Raw genomic sequence first — 22,538 nt, forward strand, 5'->3', positions numbered from 1 at the left:
TGAGTAAGGCGGTTCCTGATTGGCACGATGGGACCAGCCAGATTAGACAATGCAAATTCCCTTGGAGCCTATTGGCTGTTCACTTACTCCAGTAGTAGATGGTGCCCTGTTTTCAGTCTACAAACAACTGGACGGAGGGATTTGACCAGGGGTGGGTGTGTTTAAAGGTCAGGGCCAAGAGTCACTATGGTGTTGGGTAAGAAAAAAACCCAAGTGACTCCAAACCAATTTTCTGCTTCCTCCTTCCACATTTCAACTTAAACCATCTATTCCAAAGTAATTCTTGGAGTTTGGGGTCAGCCTGGCTCTTGTGAGGGGCAGCAATCTGCCATGATGCAGGATTCCAGTGGGCTTCCAGGCAGCCATGCTGGGAACCTGAGCAGCAGAAGCTCTTCCTGGGGAGCTAGGATCTGCCTCCCCTTGGAGACATCAATTCCTCTCCTGACCTCCAAGCACTTCCTGGTGTTTCCAGTGGCTCTCATAAACCCTTCCCCCCTCACCTGTGGCCACCTCTTCCTCACCCTCCACCTTAGCCACTGTGTTCATCAGGCTCCTTTTGGAGATTCAGTAAGTTACTGACAGCTGCTCTGCTGACCTTGAATTCACAACTGGTCAAGGAGGTGAGAATGCTGAAGTAAACAACACTGATTAGTTTGCTTAGAAATCTGATTCCCTGTTTCCTGGATTAACTGTCGTCTTTATCTTTGGCATCATTCTGCCTTGTTATGATGCTATTGAATGAGGCTAGACCTACAGAAGAGGAAAGCCCAGGGACTTTGAAGGTCATCTTATTCAGCCTCCTTCCTTTGAGCCAGGATAATGCCAGAAATAATAATCCTGTGTGGGGAGACTTCAGGAGGCAGCCACAGGCCCTTAGCTGCCTGTAACTGACGATTGAAAAGCATTTTATTAGAATCAATGTAAAGGTTTTCCTGCTGCAGAAAATTCTTAGAGAATGCATAATTAGTTCCCACTTGAATGGAGCTGTGTGGCGGGGCTCAGTCATCTCGGTACCCCTAGCACCCAGCTCTTTGCCAGCCCATAAGACTAGTATGATAAACATATGTTGAACTGAAATGAACTGATCTAAGGGTGAGACATGAGTAAATATGAGTCATCATGAATGATGTCAAGTAAGTGAAAATGAGAAGAAATCCAGATGCTTCTTATAAGAGAGTGGACGTTAACATGAGGAGACTTGCTGCCGGGTGGATCCCATTACCATCTTCCTAGCGGAGATACTGCTTTTAAAAAACATGTAATTTTTTAAAAAAAGATTTATTTATGCAAGAGCTGGGGTACAGGCCAGAGGTACGGGAGGGTGAGAGGATTCACCAGAGACAGAGCGGAGAGCAGAACAGGCAGATGGACCAAAGGCACTGCTGAGGGGAGCAGCAGGGAAGACAGGAGAGGTCCGCGGCACCATGTGGGTCTCTCCCTGGCCTGCCAGGAATCAAACCCACGCTACAGAGGCTGCGGACAGCTTCATAGCGCTGTGCTCTCAACCCACTGTGCCACCGGGGAGGCCCGCATGTAATGTTTTTATTTTTTATTTTTTTAAAAGCCAGGTTTCCTGAGCTGTCTGGGCCTTCCTCTTTCTTTCTTTTTTTTTTTTTTTTTTAAGATTTATTGATTTATTTATACAAGCACTGGGTACAGTCAGAAGCGCGGGAGGGTGAGAGAATTCACCAGAGCCAGAGCGGGGAGCAGAGCAGGCAGAAGGACCGAAGTACACTGCTGAGGGGAGCAGCGGGCGGCAGGAGAGGTCTGCGCGCCATGTGGGATCCTCACCCGGTGGCCGGGGAGCAGCCGGGGATCGAACCGGCGCCGCAGAGGCTGCGGGGGAGGCCCTGTTTTTAAAACATTGAAAAAAATATACAGCTGAGGGCCTCCCCGGTGGCACAGCGGTTGAGCGCTGGGTTGCGAAGCTGCCCGCAGCCTCTGCAGCGCCGGTTCGATCCCCGGCTGCTCCCCGGCCACCAGTGAGGGTCCCACATGACCCGCAGACCTCTCCTGCCGCCCGCTGCTCCCCTCAGCAGTGTACTTCGGTCCTTCTGCCTGCTCTGCTCCCTGCTCTGGCTCTGGTGAATTCTGTCACCCTCCCGTGCTTCTGACTGTACCCAGTGCTTGTATAAATAAATAAAAATAAATCTAAAAAATATATATACAGCTGAATAATTTGTCAAAGTTTATCATTTGTATACCTCAAAAGGGTGAAATTTACTATATATAAATGATACTTCACTAAGTCTGACTTTAAAAATAAAACACACACAGAAGAAAATAGCAATTACCCTTACCCTACAATGAAGAATTAAATACTTTTAACATTTTGACATATTTGCTTCCAGTCTTTTAATCAGTACCTACATCCTCACCATCCTTGCTAATTTCTTGGAAATTGTGACTTAAGCCAAACTACCATATAGTGAAATCAGTTTTACCAGAGGTTAATTGCTATAAACAAGAGCTAAGTTGCTATGACATATTTGTGGTCATAAAATTATCACCAAATTCATAATACAGACCCCAAATGCTAATCACCCAAACACTAACATTAAGCAATCATTTATATTCATTTCTTCTCCAACCCAATTATTCCTCAGGGTCTCTGGTGGCCAGAACATGTCTCAGCAGCTCAGGATGCAAAATGAGAACTCATCCAAGGCACCCTGCCACACCCCGCCAAGAGGAGGACACAGACACGCCCGTAAACCTCCGTGCTCACATCTGGGAGGTGGGAGGCACCCAGGAGCCTGGAGAAATCCCGTGAAGACGGGTAGTATGCACAAGCTCCACACAGACAGGCCCTGGATGGAATGATCATTTTTTCCCCTTTCTCTTCAACACTGTAAAGAAACAATGTTGAACAGAAGGACTTTATTTGAGGACCTGCTGTACTGTTTTTAAAACCTACATTAGTACAAGTATGCGGTGGAAGCTGAGTGCACATGCGTGCACACTGGGTAGTCATGCTCAGCATTTCTGCCTTTTGCTTGCTCTTCCCCAGAGTCTCAGTTGGAAGGTGCTGTGGTACAGACTGCTGGGGCCATCAAGGAAGAGTGGAGCCCTGACTTTGCCTAATGTACAGAACACACACTACATTGTACAGCAGTGTACGGTTGTAAAGTTGAAAGCAATCCAGCAAACAGGAAAAAATTCTAACACAACACTTCTGGCCTTCAGTCCTTTGGGTTTTTATTTTTTTCCCCCCGCTAAATGCATCAGCATTGCCAATTCCCTGCGAATGTTTCCAGAAATATTATTTGCATATACAAACCTATATTTTGTTTTCTACACAGATGGCAGCATACTACGTATATGTTTTGTAATTAAGCATAGGGTTTTGAAAATTTTGGAAGTGCTTCTTAATCATAAGCTTCCTTTTTTTAATTTCAGTTTTATAATTGACATAAAAACAGTAGTCATGTTGCAGGTTAGCGATCACATGTTCCTTCTTACTTGATCTGAAACCATGAACTTGGATGGTCAGAGGATGTTCTCCACTCCTTAGACAGATACCTCCAAATCACAAACTCCCACGTCAGTGCTACAGTTCGCTCTTCTTCTATCAGGTTGGACTTACTTAAGAGCCAACAAGACAATCTTCATGTATTTTGTAGCTAAACCAAAATCCTGCAGCACACAATAAAACCAAACAGGGAAATTGGGGGCTCATCATAAAATACAGCTGGGCAAGCCTACACTTAGTTACTGGAATAACAACTAGCTGAGAGGGCTAAATTTAGCTTGGAACCTAAAATAGGGTCAGTACTAATATCGACAACCCCCACACAGAACTGGTCCCCATCTCTGAAGCCTGGGAGACAAAAAGGAACAGTAGTGTCCAAAACGCTGACTTAGTGAAAAACAACCTTGTGCATTGGTGTGATTTCATAGGCCAAAAAAGGTTTGATTTCCAGCCGTCAATAGGCAAACAGTGTGATTTGCTGGGGGATTGCAGAGCACAGGGACTAGGTTGATGCCACATGGGGGTGGGGGTAGGGGAGGTTAATTAACATTGTAAAGTTTGTTTTAAATTTTAATAAAAATAACACCAAATTAGAGCTGTAAGTGGCTCCCACTCAGGGCTGGCCTCAAGGAAAATGAAAGTGGGCAGGGTTGGTTCCTGACACAGGCCTCCTGGAGGCTTCCACTCACACATTCACACCCTGTACCATGCCAGGGAGGGCTGTAAAAGGCAGGGGGCCTCCAACACAGGCGCAGGTCTCTACTTTATGATCTGGTTAGCATCAGTTTCATGGTTTGCTCGGGGGTGGGGTGAGAGTCTTGCTCAGGTTGGACTGGGTGACCTCTGAGCCCCCAATTCTCAAGCCTGGTATTCTGGATGTTTTGGACCTCCTACAGCTAGCTGTCGGCACCCTGGGGCTGCTGTATGCCCTCTACCCCAGCTCTCTAGAAACCCAAGTGGTGAGTAAACACCAGGCCCGAGTGCCTCAGGATGAGACCACATTTTGAAAATATAACTCGATCTGGGAGGAACATAAGGATCCTGAGAAAGCCTGGCATGCACCCCGATCCTGAAGATGGCTCCAAGGGAGGCCTGACAGCCACACGGCATCACAGATGTCAGCTGGGCCTCCTTTAGGAGAGGCATGTGATGTAGCTTATGGAAAATAAACAGGGTGAGGTTGCCAAGGGTAGCCTAGGTGGTGCCCAGGGAACAATTGCAATGAATAGCAGAACTTCTGATGTACTTGCTGCACTCAGATAGCAAAGAAAATGTCTGCTCCTCTTTTCAGAAGGCCCCTACACGCTGATGGTGACAAAGAGAAGCCAGATTGTGTCTGACCAGATTAAGACCTTAGTTGCTCAGTCTTCCAGGCTCCCCCCACCACCTCTGCGCACCCCCCAGCCCCCTAGGGTGTCTAGTGTAGGGTGGCAGGAGTGGCTTTGCAGGGTAGCTTGGTGATTGTGGTTGGGAAGGTGTGGCTGACCTCATACTCGTCTGTCTGTCTGAACAATCTCTGTGACCCCAAGTTATGGTTGGATGGGTTTGGTGTTTTCTGGTCTCAATTGCCCATGAATTCCTGCGTGTTGCCACCACTCCCTGTAGATCTAGTTTCCTCTGTCACCAGGCACCTCTCAGCCCCTGCTGTTCTCTTCCTCTGGTCCCTGGCCAGGTGCCACCCATAGCTGTGGCTGGCAGACCTTCTAGTTCATGGAGAAAAAGGATGCTCAAGATGAAGGTTAGACAATGAACATGACCCTAGATATCCTTGGGGAAGGGTGCAGGGGGCAGACTCTCCCAGACACTGTGAGACCAGGAGGCTGTGCTGCCTCCTCAGGCCTGCAGGGAGCAGGGGATACCCCGGGGTGTGCCCTGTGGTCAGTGGTGTGGGTTCCACAGTCTCACAGCCTGGCTGCATCCCCAGTGTTGTACCTAGCAGTGGCGTGGCTGCAGTCCAGGCCCTGACCACTGCCTGATGAGAACGTACACCCCCTGGGGGTGTGGGGTGATAATCAATGAGATTTTCTATAAAGCTCACAGTTTCTGCTTGGAGGCAAGAAAGCTGGTATATGAAAGAAAGCGGTATCCGTTGCTAGCATGAAAGGGTAGTAGAATTGCCTCCTAAGATTTCTCATCTGGAAACTGCCCCTGCCCCCATATAGTACCCTAAATTGGGCATGTGTTCAGTTTCTGCTCTTTCTGAGTTTGTTACTGTTTCAATGAGTGAAACACTGCTCTTGGATGTGGTCAGTATTTTATGTTGCTTAAACTAGAGTCTCCTGGGGATGAAGTCAATACATACAGTGATTGATCAACATTGTCACCAAGAAGTTCACTTCTCCAGGCTGAGAGGCAACTTGTGGAGATGTGGCCCAGTCACCTCGGCCAGAATTGCCCACAAATACCCTATGGGTTATGGCTCCATTCTCGGGAAGATGGTGGAGGAAATTGAAATCAGTGCACTTTCTTTTTCTGTGGCAAAACCAAAGCGCAGAGACCAGCTGTGGGGCTCTGGCATGGGGTTCCTGCATGAAACAGCACCCACCAGGCCTGGACCCAAACCTCAGGTCTTAGGGCCACATCAGCCAGCAGATGACTCTGAAGATGCAATTGAAAAACCTGAAGAAGCTCTGCCTTTGGCACATCACTAGCAAGAAAAGGGAATCATGTGACCTACCCCACCTTCCTTGGTCCACCCCAGGGCTGAGCTTGTTCTTTCTTGGGTTCACCAAAGGTAACAGGGTGAACTCCCCAAAGTTGTGAGAGTCACAGACTCTCCTTTTCCCACCCACCCCCTTTCTTTCTGGATATGTAACAGGGTGGTCCCCAGGAAAGGGGGAGGTTCCAGGTGTCCTGCCCCACCCAAGGTGGAGCTGAGCAGGGAGAGAAGAAGCTGCAGAGGAGACTGAGGAAGGAAGGAGGCAGGATGGAGCCAGAAGGGGACCTGGAGGAGGCGCATGGAGCAGAGAGACATGTGAAGAAACTGCGCTTGTCTTTTGGTCGGGGACTGGGTGACACAGATGTGGGTGAGACCCGTGGGGAGGTGACAATGGTGGTTTTTGTCTTGATTTTGATTTTGCTCTTTTCCTTCCAGACTTGTCTGGTTGTTTCTTTTTTCTTTTTTTTTTTAGTATTTAAATATTCATTTTTATTAATCACTTTTAACTAGATGGCTAAAATGGTAAAGAAATTCAAATCAGTGGATGTCTTATTAACAAGGTACTATGCAAAACAGTTTTATTATGTCATTCATTTTTTAAAATTTTTTTAGAGGTTATATTTTTTTATTTAAATATTTTATTTTATATAATTCTTACATCTTTTTTCATCTTTGCACAATGTATGCATTTTCATTTTGGTTATATTCCCATACAATTGCACCTCCCCCTTTATTTTGACTATAATCCTTCCTTCCCCCACTCCTCCCTCCCCTACCCACCCCAGTGTGTCTCTGGTTTATAGTTAATTGTTGATTTTGATTTTTACTTTGTATTGATTAGTCTTTTTCCTGGTCTCTTATTTAGGTTTTCTAAATTTCTGCTATGAGTGAGACCATCCGGTATTTTTCTTTTTCTTTCTGGCTTATTTCGCTGAGCATGATCCCTTCCAGCTCCATCCATGTTGCTGCAAATTGCATGTGTTTATCTTTTTCGAATGCTGTGTAATATTCCATGGTGTATATGGACCACATCTTCTTGATCCAGTCATCTATTTTTGGGCATTTGGGTTGTTTCCAAAGCTTAGCTATTGTAAATAGTGCTGCTATAAACATAGGGGTGCAGGTGCTCTTTGGAATTGATGTTTCTGTGTCCTTTGGGTAAATACCTAGGAGTGGAATTGCTGGATCATATGGAAGCTCTATGTTTAGTAGGTCCAGAAATCTCCACACAGCTCTCCATAGTGGTTGGACCAGTTTGCACTCCCACCAACAGTGCAGGAGAGTTCCTTTTTCTCCACAACCTCGCCAACATTTGTTGTTGCTAGTTTTTTTAATATGTGCCATTCTCACTGGTGTAAGATGGTATCTCATGGTAGTTTTGATTTGCATTTCCCTGATTACAAGTGATGTTGAACATTTTTTCATATGCCTGTTGGCCATTTGCATTTGCTCTTCAGAGAAGTTTCTTTTTAGCTCTTCTGCCCATTTTTTCACTGGATTATTTTCTTGTTTTTGTTGAGTCTCATCAGCTCTTTGTAGATTTTTGTGATCAGTCCTTTATCGTTAGTGTTGTGTGCAAAAATGTTCTCCCAGTTGGTGGGGTTTCTCTTTGTTTTTGTTATTGTCTCTTTAGCTGTACAGAAGCTCTTTAATTTGATGTAGTCCCAGCTGTTTATCTTTGCCTTCACTATCACTGCTTTGGGTGATGTGTCTGTAAGGATGTCTTTGATGTGCATGCTATGTAGTGTTTCGCCTGTATTTTCTTCTATGTATTTCATGGTTTCAGGTCTTATGTCTAGTTCTTTAATCCATTGTCTGGTTGTTTCTGATCCTTTTTGTGGGTCCCCACTGGACGATGCTTTAGACTTGTGGCAGGCTTTGGGGCCTTGTTCTGGGCCAATCGTGCTTGAGTGGACTTTTACACATGAGGGGATGGGTAACTTTGGGTACTTGACTTAAACTAGATTCTTTGCCTTTCCTGTATTGTTTCCTAATTGTATTAAAGTTCCTTCCCATTAAAGTCTCACATGTTTTGTTTTGATGCAGCGGATGGCAGAACCCATTTAGAGTAGGCAGGTTTGCGGGGTCTGGGGTGCCTCTCTCCCAGCCCTGTAACAGATTTGGCACCCAACATGATTTAGGACCAAGCCATCCGTGGTTAGTCAGCCCCATGGGGAAATTGGGCTTCCCTATGGCACTGGGGGTGCCCCTCTCCCTGCCCTGTAACAGATAGACCACCCACAGGTGAGACTCCAGTTTCCTGAGGCTGCCTTTGGCTGTAGAGAAGATAAAACTGCCAGCTTATTCATAAAAAAGTGTTATCCTCCAAGTCCCTCAGGGGTAGCATTTTATATCTTGAGCCTTCTATCATTAACTGGAATGAAAGGCTTTTTCTGTCCTTAAAGGGCTTTTAGGTGTCAGCACGTATGTAAGGGAGATGTTCCACTGTCAGGGCAATGGCCTGCATCAGTAAGCGCTCCTGGAATTTTCCTGAGCCTGGGGGTGATCACTTGGCCCTTAGGGAACCTTGGTGTCGGGAGCCAAAGGCTGACAGTTTTCTGCTTCTTCTAAAAGAGGAGACCCAGCAGGATGGGGTCTGGTCCCAAGAGAGCCCATGAGAGGAGGAAGCCATGTCTCTTTTTTGCCAACCTCTCATTTTTCCTTCCCTTTCTTATGTCTCCTTACGAGGGCCCATCTTGCCTGGCTTTGACCCCGAGACTCCTAAATGTATTCATTATCAAACCAGGGGTAGCATTTCAGATCATATTTAATGATTTCTTTGTCCTAACTTCCTGCCCTTTTCCGCTATATCTTACCTCCCCTTTACCCCTATGCTATTTTTCTCTTTCCTAATCATGTCTGCCAAGGAACTGTCACTGAAATTATCCTTTTTGTTAATAGAGGTATTATTTGATAGGAAAGCCACACAGGCATTTTGGGGGCATAAAATGCCACATCAATAACATAACTAGGACAGAAGGTTTGACTCAAGGATAAGAGCCCAGAAGAAAAATGACAAACAAACTGTTGCCTTAACTTTAAAGGCTGGAGAAGCGAAGGAAGCAATGTGAAGGCTATTTCTGACAGGGAATTCAGTTGGTTGGGTCAGGAAAGCTGCAAGTTAGAAGAAAAATTCACTAAAATCAAAGCTTGTTGTGTAACAACACTGTTAAAATGTCAGTGCTCTTCTCAGAGGTGGACCCTGGCAATTCAAATGAAAGCAGGAAGGTTAAAATGTCACATTGCTTAGCTAATGGGAACTGCCCTCCCAAACATGCTATTTGACTTCTGGTTACTTCTTTCCATGATTCAAGTTATTTATGTACTGTGTAGAATCAAAACAAGGCTATGATAGCTCAAAAATAGACTGGTTCATTATCAGTTTGCAGGAGTGTAAGTCGGGACTTAAACTTTTCATTCCACTTTTAAAAAAAAAGTTTTATGATTTTGTGATAAGATACCATAAAACCTAATGGTGATATATAATGTATAAATAAAATGAAACAAAATTTTCTTTGCAGTCAAAGGAAATAGTGCTCTCCAAGTCCCTCAGTGTCCATGTCCCCACACCAACCCTCACCCCCCCACCTCTGAAAGACCCGCCCACACTGCAAAATTGAGAATTCACACCTTTATCAAGGGGGGGGGTCTCTATAGTGAATCAAGGGTCTCTATAGTGGGGTTTAATGGGCCTCACTGGTTTTTTCTTTTTTTTTGACTGCTCTCCACATGGAAATGACAACTTCCTTCCATGAAGCCAGCACTTGGTTTCATTTAGCCAAACCAGACCTTCTCCTCTTCTGAACTTACAAATACTTGTCCCTCTCTGTGGCATTTGTGATATTGTGATTTATAAGAAATATGTTTTAGTTCCTCAGATGGCCAAAATATGTTTCTTATACATAGGTGCTCCTCATCCATAATTCCTGGGTCATGTGTCCCAAATGCCTAGGAGTTCCCTAAGTATTGAGAGTATTGTCTCTAGTTATGTTAAGAAAGGCAAATTTTAGAAAATTCCCCAAAGAGAAAACTGGTTGCCAGGGAAACCAAATTGACTTGAAGGTGGGACTGATCTCCTGTAAGGGAGAGGGGCTAGAGGTTTAGTTCAGTTGCCAATAACCAATGATTTAATCAAGCATGCCTGTGTAGTGAAGTAGCTATAAAAAACCAAAAGGAGGGATGTCAGAGAACTTCCAGTTAGTGAACATGTGCACATGTGAGGAGAAAGGGTCACCGGAGGGAGGATGGAAACTCCACCTTTCCCATCCCTTGCCCTATGCATCTCTCCCATTTGTCTGTTCCTGAGTTATAACCTTTGAAATCAATTGGTGATCTAGTGAGTAAAAGGGTTCCCTGAATTCTGTGAGCCTTGCTGACAAACTAATTGAACCTAGAAGGCTGTCCTGATTGAAAACTGGTTGGACATCAATCAGGGTATCTGATTGATAACCAGTTGGACAGAAGCAGCGTAATAATCTAGGCTTTGTGAGGGGCACTCAGAAGCCTGAGGAGGGGCTTGTGGGGATCTCCAAATTGTAGCCAATTGGCCAGAAGCGTGGTAATAGCCTGGGCTGGCAATTGGCTTCTAAAGTGAGGGGCAGTCTGAGCAGACTGAGTCCTTTACCTATGAAATCTGATGCTATCTCTTGTTAGATATTGTCAGAATTGAGATACCTGCTGGTGTCCAAGAAATGCTTGCTGGTGTGGGGAAGCCTCCACATACTAACACAGGGATTGGGTCTGGGAACTTACACAGCATCTCCCTAAGGGTTCTTGCAATATAAGTATTTACTTACCCTTCTGTCTCCCTGTCTACACTCACACCTTCCAACTCCCACACTGCAGGCACTCAGAGGGTAAGAACTAGGGTTACTTATCTTTGTAATCCCTTGAGTGCTGAGAGTAATATCTTGGATAAAGCTGCTATTTGATAAATATTGGTTGATGGTGCTGGATCAGAATTTTTTCATAAGGGCATTGCCAAGGGAGTTGGGCCTATGAAAGTAGTCTGTGTTAATTGCTTAAGCCGTGTGGGAGATGAAGTCCATAACCTACCAGATAATTCTACTTTTAAACATAGTTATTTCTCAGAACAAAGCTTTCATTAATTTGGCAAACTTGAACATAATGTTTCTGCAGTTTTTATTTCCCCTTATTTTGACCTCCATAGAGTTAGAGAGAAACTACTTGGTACTCTTCCTAAGCTTGGAAAGACTTTAAATTAGAATAATAAGACTAGAAGAACAATTTGTTCTGGATAGGAAGGAATAAAAACAAACAAACAAACAAAACACAATCCAAGGGAAACTCAGCTTTGAGAGGAATAGGAAAAAATTTGGCCTATCTAAAAATTGTTTTCCTATTCAAAAGCAAGGCTTATACCTCACTCCATCACTCACTCATAAAAGTACCAACCAACTCTAGTTCTTCATGCCATATAATGCTGCATAACCAAGACTCTTAAAAGACAGTCTAGACAGGCCTTATTTATTTACTCCACCTTATTCCCAAAAGGATTTAAATTGAATATATAAAAATATAATAAACTAAAAACAAATAGTCATGGGGCAAAAGGAAAACAAATGTAGAAAGATATCATAAAATAATAAGGATGAAGTTCAAAGGCAGAAAAGTATACCTGACATTCTTGAACTTCTGAGTTTGGATATAAGTTTCTTGGGGACCAAAGTAAAGAAACACAACTGACTACAAATTTCACAGTGTATCTAAAATCAGAACTAGTTCCACAGTGTTTGCGTGCCAGATGCTGCACCCCACCTCTCATGGCTCTCTAGATTTAGGGGAAGTGACTCTTGTGCTTTTCTCAGTGAGCCACATGTATGAAACCATCATGTAGAGGGTGCTCTTTGCTTAGCCTGTGGTCCAGCTGTTCTGTAAGCACAATGCCCATTCTTTCCATGAGTCAACCCAATGAGGCTAGGTTTGTGAGAAAGACAAATCAGGAGAAAAACTTTTCTCCAAAGTTGCATCACATGTGGAATTTTAAGCAATGCTCATAGCACAGTGGCCATAGTGTTCAGTTGCCACCACTAGGAAGTCCAAAGGAGGCAAAGAAAAGTCCAAAGAAGCAAAAGTCTTTAACAGAGTCTTGACAATTGACGTCTTTACTCTTTCTGCCCTCTAGAAACTACCATACTCTCTGTTTCCTAAAATCACACTCTTCTTCCCCTAGAGCCTATATCAAGTGTCCCCAGATATGCAATTGTCTCTCTTCCCTTTCCAAAGGAACAAATAGATGACACATTTCTCCCTCAGATAGCCATTTGGAAGAAAGCCATGTAAGTAAAATGATTAATACAATGATGTGCATGATTAATATATAAGCCTTCTAGGAATAGATTTTAAGAGTGGCTTTTTAACCCACTTAAAACTAATTAACTGGCTGGAGGATTGATTGATTAGTAGATTGAGCATGTGTATAGAGAAGAGTTAGAGATATTAAAACAATGGCACCTTCTCTGTGTCTCTAGTTTTACTTTAGTAAACACATTATCATCCATCAAAGGCAAAGGCTTTAGACCTCTAACTTCCAACAATTTACAACTGTTCCCCAACAATTTACAACTGTTGCCCTAGTGATATGTAAAACATATTGGAATCACTTAAGCCAGTTACATCAATAAGCCTCAATCTTAACTTATAAAGGAGAATAATGAAACAGCGATAGACATTCTTTATGAAAATTGGACATGAAAGAAATGGGATTGCTTTCTTTTCTCTCTTTTCCTATCACTCACACTCTCTGGGAATGGTCCATATGAAAAAGAACAGAAATAGCAAGTGTTGGAAAGGTATGGGGAAAAAATGAACCCTCATGTATGGGGGAATGTGGACTGGTCCAACCTCCATGGAACACAGTATGGGGGGTTCTCAAAATATTAAAAACAGATCTACGATATGATCCAAAAATCCCACTCCTAAGTATCTACCCAAAGAATACAAAAACACTGATTCAAAGGGATATATGCACTCCTATGTTCACTGCAGCACTGTTGACAGTAACCAAGTTCTGGAAACAACCTGGGAGGCCAATAACAGATGAGTAGATTAAGAAGATGTGGTGTTTATATACAATAGAATGCTATGCAGCTGTAAAAATGATGAAATTTTGATATTTGCAACAACATGAATGGACCTGGAGATTATGTTGTGCAAAATAAGTTAGTTGGAGAAACACAAATACTGGGCTACTTCATTCATATGCAGAGTACAGAGGAACAGAAAACTAAACCAAAACAAACCTTGAATTCTGACTGTAGAATTGAGGCTACCAGGGGGTGGAGCATGGGAAATGCAAAGTGGGGAGGGACCCAAAACTTTGGTAGAGGATTACTGATGCCTTGGGGGGTGGGCATGCTGTGTAGCATACAAGAGGTGTGAGCCTAAACCTTTAAATCATGTAAAGCGCTATAAACCAACATTATCTCAGTAAAAAATAATACAATTTAAGAAAAAGAAAATGAACAGAGAAAGTAAAAGCTGAAAAGTATTCACAAAACTTGTATCTGTCAAAGTTTTTATATCAGAACATGTGAAAATACCTTACAACTCCACAATAAAAAAATGAATGATTCAATTTTTTAAAAAGGGCAAATATTTGAACAACTCTTTTACCAGTGAAGATATACATCTAACCAACATGTTCCTCTGTTCCAATACAGAGGAACAGAAAACTAAACCAAAACAAACCAACATTCTGTTCCTCATGTTGTTGCAAATATCTAATATGAAAAAGCACCCGGCCTCATTAGTCATTGGGGAATGCAAACTGAAACCACAACATTATACCACTGTTCCTCCAAATGGCTAAACTTTTAAAAATTATAAAACTAAATGTTCTCAAGGATGTGGAGTAACTGGAATTGTCATATTTTGATGGATAATGTATTTATACGTCGGTCTATAAAATGGTACAACCACATTGGGAAATGACTTGACATTGGATTAAACATAGATCTACACTGTGATGTAATAACCCCATTCCTAGGTACTTATCTAAGAGATAATTATTTTATAATTAAAAAGGGATAATCATTTTATAATTAAAAAGCTCCAAAATTTGGGAAAATTACATACATAGCAAACACTTATACAAGGATGTTTATGACAGCTTTTCTCACAGTGACCAAAAGCTGGAAGTAACTCAATGTCTATCAACCAGATGGTAAGAACCATCTTCCATGTTTCTTGTACTGTCAGAACCAGCATCCTCACCATAGAATGCTACACAGCAATAATAAAGAAGAACTTACTCAGTGATATCATGAACCCCACAAACATGCTGAGCAAAAGAAGGCAGATTCAAAGGAGTATGGCTTCACTTACATGATGTTCTAGTATAGGCAAAATAATCAAAAGTGAGAAATCAAGACAGTGGCTGTTTCTGAATGGGGAATGATGGTGAGAAGATAGAAGAGAACTTTGTGGGGAAAGGGAAATGTTCTATATTATGTTGGTGGTTTAGGTTACAAGGGAGTATTCATTTGTCAAAATTGCAGTTTTGATTTGTGTGTTTTAATATGTAAAAGTTACCTGAAAGAGCTACCAGTAAAAATTACAATAATTGGCTCTCTGTGTGTCTGTGGGGGCGAGGGGAATAGGGGTTGAGGAGGAGATCAAACAATTATGGCAGAATACAAATTGTTGAGGTTGGGGCTTGGGTACATTGGGATTCATGATACTGTTCTTTTTACTGTGAATATATTGGAAAATTTCCACAAACATTTTTTTATTTAAATTTTATTTTTATATTACCCATACAATTACAACTCCCTTATTTTGACCCCAATCCCTCCTTTCCCCACCCCCCACCCCCTATAGAGTGTCTCTGGTTCATAGTTGTTCGTTGATTTTGATTTTTTCTTTCTTACAGTTATTCTTTTTCCTGGTCCCTTATTTGAGTTTTCTAGATTCCTGCTATGAGTGAGATCATCCAGTAATTTTCTTTTTCTTCTGGCTTTTTTGCTGAGCATGATCCCTTCCAGCGCCCTCCATGTTGCTGCAAATGGCATTAGTTTATCTTTTTTGAATGCTGAGTAATATTCCTTGGTGTATATGTACCACATCTTCTTGATCCAGTCATCTATTTTTGGGCATTTGGGTTGTTTCCAAAGCTTAGCTATTGTAAACAGTGCTGCTATAAACATAGGGGTGCAGGTGCTCTTTGGAATTGATGTTTCTGTGTCCTTTGGGTAAATACCTAGGAGTGGAATTGCTGGATCATATGGAAGCTCTATGTTTAGTAGGTCCAGAAATCTCCACACAGCTCTCCACAGTGGTTGGACCAGTTTGCACTCCCACCAGCAGTGCAGGAGCGTTCCTTTTTCTCCACAACCTCGCCAACATTTGTTGTTGCTAGTTTTTTTAATATGTGCCATTCTCACTGGTGTGAGATGGTATCTCATTGTAGTTTTGGTTTGCATTTCCCTGATTACAAGTGATGTTGAACATTTTTTCATATGCCTGTTGGCCATTTGCATTTGCTCTTCAGAGAAGTTCCTTTTTAGCTCTTCTGCCCATTTTTTGAATGGGTTATTTTCTTGTTTTTGTTGAGTCTCATCAGCTCTGTAGATTTTTGTGATCAGTCCTTTATCATTAGTGTTGTGTGCAAAAATGTTCTCCCAGGTGGTTGGGTTTTTCTTTGTTTTGATGATTGTCTCTCTTGCTGTGCAGAAGCTCTTTAATTTGATGTAGTCCCAGCTGTTTATCTTTGCCTTCACTATCACTGCTTTGGGTGATGTGTCTGTAAAGATGTCTTTGATGTGCATATCATGTAGTGTTTCATCTATATTTCCTTCTATGTATTTTATGGTTTCAGGTCTTATGTCTAGTTCTTTAATCCATTTTGAGTTGGTTTTTATGAATGGTGTTAGATAGTAGTCAAGCTTCATTCTTTTGCATGTAGTGACCCAGTTTTCCCAGCACCATTTATTGAACAAACTTTCTTTGCTCCAGTGCATATTCTTTGCTCCTTTGTCAAAGATTAGTTGACCATAAATCTGTGGGTTTATTTCTGGACTTTCGATTCTATTGGTCTGTGTGCCTGTTCTTGTTCTAATACCATGCAGTTTTGATGAAAATTTCCACAAACATTTTAAGGATATAACAGTTGATCTATAATTTCTTGTGACTACAGTAAGATGTACTGAACATTATCTGTTATGCTTAATTACCTGAAGGTTTACAGTGAGAAGTTAAGTGATTTGCATCATGAATGTATTTCTCTTTATTTGTTGGATCATTTTTATTTGTTTCAATGTTCAAAATCAGAAGAGAGGTCAATGCTATAATGTGGTTTCAGTACAGAGCTTTAGAACATTTCCTGAGGACAGAACAAAGAATTTTGGTTTTACTTGAAAATTCACAAGTTCTTATGTTAGCAAATAGTATGCAAATATATTTAATAACCCCCAAAACATTAAATTGGCTAATGTTTCTTTAAAAATTCCACTGAACTATAACTTTAAAATAGTTAAGATGATTATTTTATTATTAATATTGTGCTTGACCACAATATTAAAAGTTTATGTAAGTTTTTAAAGTTTCAGTGAAAAAAATGAAATGGTTTTATTTATCCTTTTTGCCTTTGGATGTCATATAATACTCATTATTACAGTTCCTAGAAATAAAATACTTTAAAAAATAGTTCATATAATTTTTCTCAAATTCCCAGCAAGCAGAGGTCTGGGACACCAATATTCCCTGAAATTTATAAACATAAATTATTTGTGAGCAGTTGATTCATCTGTGAATTTTTCTGGATGAGCTTGTTTGATTTTAGCAGTTTGATTTTTATCACTTATTTGGTAATTAAAAAGCTCCAAAATTTGGGAATAAGAGGCAAGAATGAGAAATAGGCTAGATTTCATGTATAAAGAGCACTTCAGTTTAAAAGGATTGCCCTGAAGCAATCCTTACAGAAAGAGGTGGAACTGTAGAACTGATTTTTCATAAGGTTCTAATTTGGATTTTCTTCAAGTGTGTAAGCTCTCATACTGGAATGTCTCTGGCTGGGCTATTGGGGAAGTTTTGAAATCTCTGTTTCCTGGGAATTTGGTGGTTTTAGAAACAGAACAGATATTCCTCCAGGGCAGTTTTGGGCAACCAGACAGCAGGACAAAACAGCAGTCCCAGCCAGGTACCGGGGCTGGAGTGGGACTTTCTGGAATGAATGAACACCCACTGCTATTTTCTGTCCTTGAGTCACTTGGTTGGAGATATAAAGCTTTAAGGAAAAGAATCTGATTGAGCTTAGGTCTTGAGTTAGCCCCTGGAAGTTCCAGAGGGTAACAGGAAGCTCCTGCTAGTAAGAACCTCCAGGAATTGGGGCCTCCCTGGTGATGCGGCACAGGGGTTAAACACAGCACTATCAAGCTATAGGCAGCCACTGCAGCAAGAGTTTGATCCCTGGCCAGGGAGCAATCCACACATGGTGCAGCAGACGTCTCCTGACTCATCCCTTGCTCCCCTCAGCAGTGTATTTCAGTAGATCGGCCTATTCTGCTCCCCACTCTCTCTCATCCCTGCACCTCTGGCTTACACCCCAGCTCTGTATGCAAAATATATGTCTTTAAATTTTTTTTTTTAAGAACCTCTAGGAATTCCCTCATCCTTCTAGGTGATAGGGCAGGGGGTCTCCAATTACTAAACATAATAGGGGAGTGGAATTCAACAAAAGGAAATAGGGCACTGTTACAGAAGGGGTGTGCATGTGGGCATGTCAGTTCCTCTGAAAGGAAAAACTGTTCAGACTGACTTTGGTAACTTGGACACACTTTACCCACTCATTTTAATTTCTTCAGGCCAAGGAGATGACCAAGCCCTAAGTTTCTGTGATTGCAATCATCCTTACCACACTGAACACAGAGAGGGTAGATCGAGGTGCTTTGAGCTGCAGTAAAACCTCAACTCAAACTGGCTCCAACAATAGGAAGAATATTAATTCACAAAACCATTCTGAGATGAGATGGACACAGGCTAGTTGAGTCAGGAACTAAGTAATGTTACAAAGAATCAAGATTAATTCCATCTTTCTGCTCTGCTATTTTAAGTGTCAGTCACTAGATGGACTGCAGCAGTTCTGGACTTTTAACCCCCATGCCCCACGATCCAGAGGCAGAACAGAGATTCCTGTGTCCTTGTATCTCTTTTTAAGACTGAAAAAACCCTCTTATAAAAGTCCCTCAGCAGGTGTCTCTTCGAGCTTGTTGGTCAGAATTTGATCACGTGTCTTTTTTGCCAGATACCATCGCTGGAAAGGGAATGTCTACAACTGGTTTATTCAAGATAACGAGGGTTGGAGGCTTTCCCAAAGCTCATGGCCACAAAGAGTAATATGGGCAATTAGACAAAGCATGGTAAAGAGTTCTTATTTGTCATATTTATGGTTCCAGATATTTGAGAAATGTCCCCTTTATGAGACCTGCCAGCCTTCATTGGCAGGTATGTTTGGGTGCAGGTATTCTACCTGGAGGCCACTAATTGGGCATACCTTCATAGCATTTAAATTCAGAGCCAGGCAAAGTGAAGGATTAGGTGCCAGGGAGAATTAATTTTCATTTTTTAAAAGAAATTTTTTTAATTAAAAAATTTTAATTTGGGGGCTACATTTTTGCTCTTTCATGTGTGCACAGAATTCATTTTCCAGTGAAGGCAGGATAGACTATTATTAGAGAGTCTAGTTTTCAGAGATAGCTGAGCATCGACAGCATCTGTATTACAGGCAGCAGTGGCCACATGTCTCCACTGGAGCAGTTTGGTGGTATAATTTAAGTATTATCCCAAGTTGCATAGACTTTAAGCCTGATTTTCCAGCCCTCCTGGATTCTGTGAGCTCCCTATATCCCTAAATAAATTCTTTTCCAGCTTTAAATTAGCTCGAATGGGTTCTGTTACTCATTAGCAGGAATTCTGCAAGGAAGATGTGAAAAATGACTTGGGTAGGCACAACTGTGTCCTCAACAATAGGGGATCATTAGGCCTTGGCATTGCAAAACATCAGGCAGTGTGTTCTACGGGATGCACCCCATTTACAGAGAATAAAATGTGAGTGATGTCCTGGAAGTTGTGCTGCTGCTGAATCCATCTTCCCTGGGATAGCTCAAGGACATTTACCTTTCTCTGGAAATGCTCTTACTCTCTCCTTCAGCATGTCTACCTAATGGCTTCATACCCTGAGAATTTTCCTCCCTGGCCTAATGGGAGAAAATACTTAATACTATGTGGAAGAAATCACAGACTGGTCTAGTCTTGTCAAGCCAAGCATAAAAGCGTTTTAAAAAATGAGGTGCTGTTTAAGTTTGATTTTGCACTCTCTTACAAAAAACTGAAAGTTAATATACTCTCCCTGAAATTACTTACCTTTTTTATTAAACAACAATAAAAAACATTTTGACAACATTAATGATATTTTCACTACTCAATGGAAATCTGCACTTAAAGACCTGCCCCTCCCACTCCCTTGACAGACCTCCTTGTGCCCCTTGTCATTGTGTCACATGCATACCTCAATGCCTCTACAGTGTCCCTATGTTCATTAAGCGGGCACAAGGCATTTTACCACCAACCCCATTAGATACTGAGAGACTTTCAGCTTACAAATGTTCTTACATTAATTTCATTTAAACAGGCATAAAACATTGCCTTTCCTTTGGATAATGCAAATCATGGAATCGTCTACAAATTTCGAATGGTGCTGCCTGGCATTACCAATGCTGCTTTGCATTGCCATCAGCAATGTACATGTGGACCAGTTTCACTGCACTGTAGCCAGCAGTGGGTATGTTTCAAACATTTTATCAATTGAAGACAAACAAAATGGAACCCTATTGCCGTTTTGTGTTGTATATTTTAATCATTATAGATTTTTCCTGAGGATTCTGATTGTGAAGGTTCCCTCCTCTAGCTCTTTCATGTCATCACCAGCTCATAAATTGTAAATGTAATAAAGATGTGCACATTATCAAGAAGATTTCAGAAAGTGCCATGTGGTTTTCTTCAGGATCTGGTTTTAGGCAGAATTAATCCTTTTAGAGGTTATTATATTGGATTGTCCTAGTTCTGTCAAAGGATGGCCTGGGGGAGGGGATTTCTTCATTTGTCTGAATATTGTTGAACATTTAATTTCAAATTTTCTGCTTAGTGTATAATGAAAAATGTTCACTGAATTTGTGGCAGTTAATGTAAACTGAATTTTTGACATTTGAAAATATGAAATAGATTAATATTATAGAACTACATCGGTTCTCTGTGGCATGCCATCCCCAAAATAAAGCTGCTATTTTTCAGATAAATTAATTCTCCCTTTTCCTCTTATTTTCTGTGCTACAAACATAAGCAGTCACTTTTTAAAAAATTAGCCATTGAAAGACATTTACATTTTGGCAAACGTGGCTTAATTTTGAATGCTAGTATAGAATTTCTCACAGAAAGCCTGGATCCTGGAAAACAGAATGTTCCTTTTTGAATAGCATTTTGGAAAGGAAAATTAATTGTAACTCATGCCTTTCCAGGCCATGCCTTCATGGGGGAGACCAAGCAAAAAAGTAACAAAAATAATTTTTGGCTCCAAGTGCCCACCAATAGAAATGCTGAACCGCATGCCCTTAAGGTCCTTTCTTCCCTCTGGAGAAAACCTGTGCCACAGTGGTCGTGGAATGTGCACCCACTCAGTACTCCTCAACTCAGGCGACCATTGTTGCTACCTCCACATAATTTGACCTTTTCATTGCCCAAAAGCCACCTCTCCTGCATCCCTACCCTGCCCCCATCACGCCAGCCCCAGATGTCTGCTCAACTCTTCTGCTGAGGAGAGAGATGTTTCCTCTGTGCTTTATAGCAACAGTCGTTCATCTGCTGACAAGTTTACATGGTCAGGATCTTATAGCCCCCTTTGCTGAAAAACTCTTCAGGTTCTTCTGCCCCTGGATCAAAAAACAACACAATGTATTGTTGCCTGAAAAACATCTCTCTCATCTTCAACAGCTGGGGCAGCTGGATAGCCACATGCAAAAGAATGAGATTTGACCATCACTTACGCCATATACAGCAATTAACTGAGAATGGATCAAAGACTTCTAAGTGTAAGACTAAAACTATAAAACTCTTAGAAGAAAACAGGAGGAAATCGTGACATTGGATCTGGCAATGGATTCTTAGATATGACACCAAAAGCACAAACCACCAAAGAAATGTCTGGTCTAGGAATCTGACCAGCTTTCAGGTATGACAGGAAAGAGCTGAATCTGCTCTTCCACCCATAAAAGCTCTTGGGACCTAAGAGGTGACCCTACCCTAAGAGGAATCTTTCCCTCTGTACTTGCCACATAGCTCCTAGGTGGGCTGTTTTCTTCCCCATGCCTACAGGAGAGCCCCTAGACACCTCCTGGATAACCCTTATTTCCCCATTCCATCCCTTTCTTGTGCTTCTTGTCTTCACTTTCTTCTCAAACACCTCATTGCCCCAGAGGCTGCTAGGACCCACTTGATGTCACAGATCCTGAGATGGAGGTCCAAGGAGCTCCCCTGGTATTTGAGGGAGCAATGTGAAGTTTGCCCTTAAACTCTAGGCCCTGAGCACAGGCTGCAGGCCAGAGGTGTGGGAGGTGAGAGGATTCACCAGAGGCAGGGTGGGGAACAGAACAAGCAGGCTGACTGTAATACACTGCTGAGGGGAGCAGCAGGTGAGTCAGAAGAGGTCTGCTGCGCCATGTGGGTTGCTCCCTGGCTGGGAATCAAACTTGTGCTGCAGAGGCTGTGGATAGGTTGCATCTTAACCCCTTGCGCCACCAGGGGGGCCCTAAGACCAGCTGACTTTAGATCTGGGAAGTTGGTGGTCCTGAAGATACCTGTTTGCGGGGTTGATTTGCAGAATTTTGGGCTTGCATGATGGAAAAGGAGGAGTTTGTTGGTGCCAGGAAATGGAGAGACAAAAAGTGAGAGGGATAGAGGAGGGTCTGACCTTTAGTTAGGCCTTTGGACTGGTCCAGCGCCCATGGGCCAGGTGAGAAGCCCAGGGCACAAAGCCGGGCAGCAGCAGAGTTGACTCAGGTGCAGAGACAAGAATCAGAACAGCTTGCCCCGTCATTCTCACCCTGGGGTGGCAGCAGAAGGGAGGATGGAAGAAATATGTTCTCCCTTAAAGGAAGGCCTCCCAAAGCTGGGGTAACAAGGACCTTTGAGATGGGAGTTGGGGTGAGCAGATTTGTTTTCTTAGCACACGTGAGATGGCACAGCTGTGGGCACCACCAGAATTAACTAGCAGGAGACTAGGGGTGATTAATAGAAAGACATCTGGGGATGCATGAGGGTTACATATGATGACATCATGACCCTCAGTATCATGAAGCCTGCATTTGTCCACTTATTTAACAAATATGTAGTGAGCAT

General features: G+C 42.3%; 1 long non-coding RNA gene across 1 annotated transcript in view; it reads right to left on the reverse strand.

Moving 5' to 3' along the window:
* The window catches only part of LOC129146499 (uncharacterized), a 47,965-nt gene that overhangs the window by 20,594 nt on the left and 4,833 nt on the right, over positions 1–22,538 (reverse strand). Inside the window, exon 2 of the long non-coding RNA XR_008553312.1 lies at positions 16,325–16,473. This is a non-coding gene — a long non-coding RNA (uncharacterized LOC129146499). The remainder of the gene's footprint in view (positions 1–16,324; positions 16,474–22,538) is intronic.

The sequence above is a fragment of the Talpa occidentalis genome, unplaced genomic scaffold (assembly GCF_014898055.3).
Source record: "Talpa occidentalis isolate TD23 unplaced genomic scaffold, MPIMG_talOcc4v2.1 talOcc4.2, whole genome shotgun sequence".
Lineage (NCBI taxonomy): Eukaryota > Metazoa > Chordata > Mammalia > Eulipotyphla > Talpidae > Talpa > Talpa occidentalis.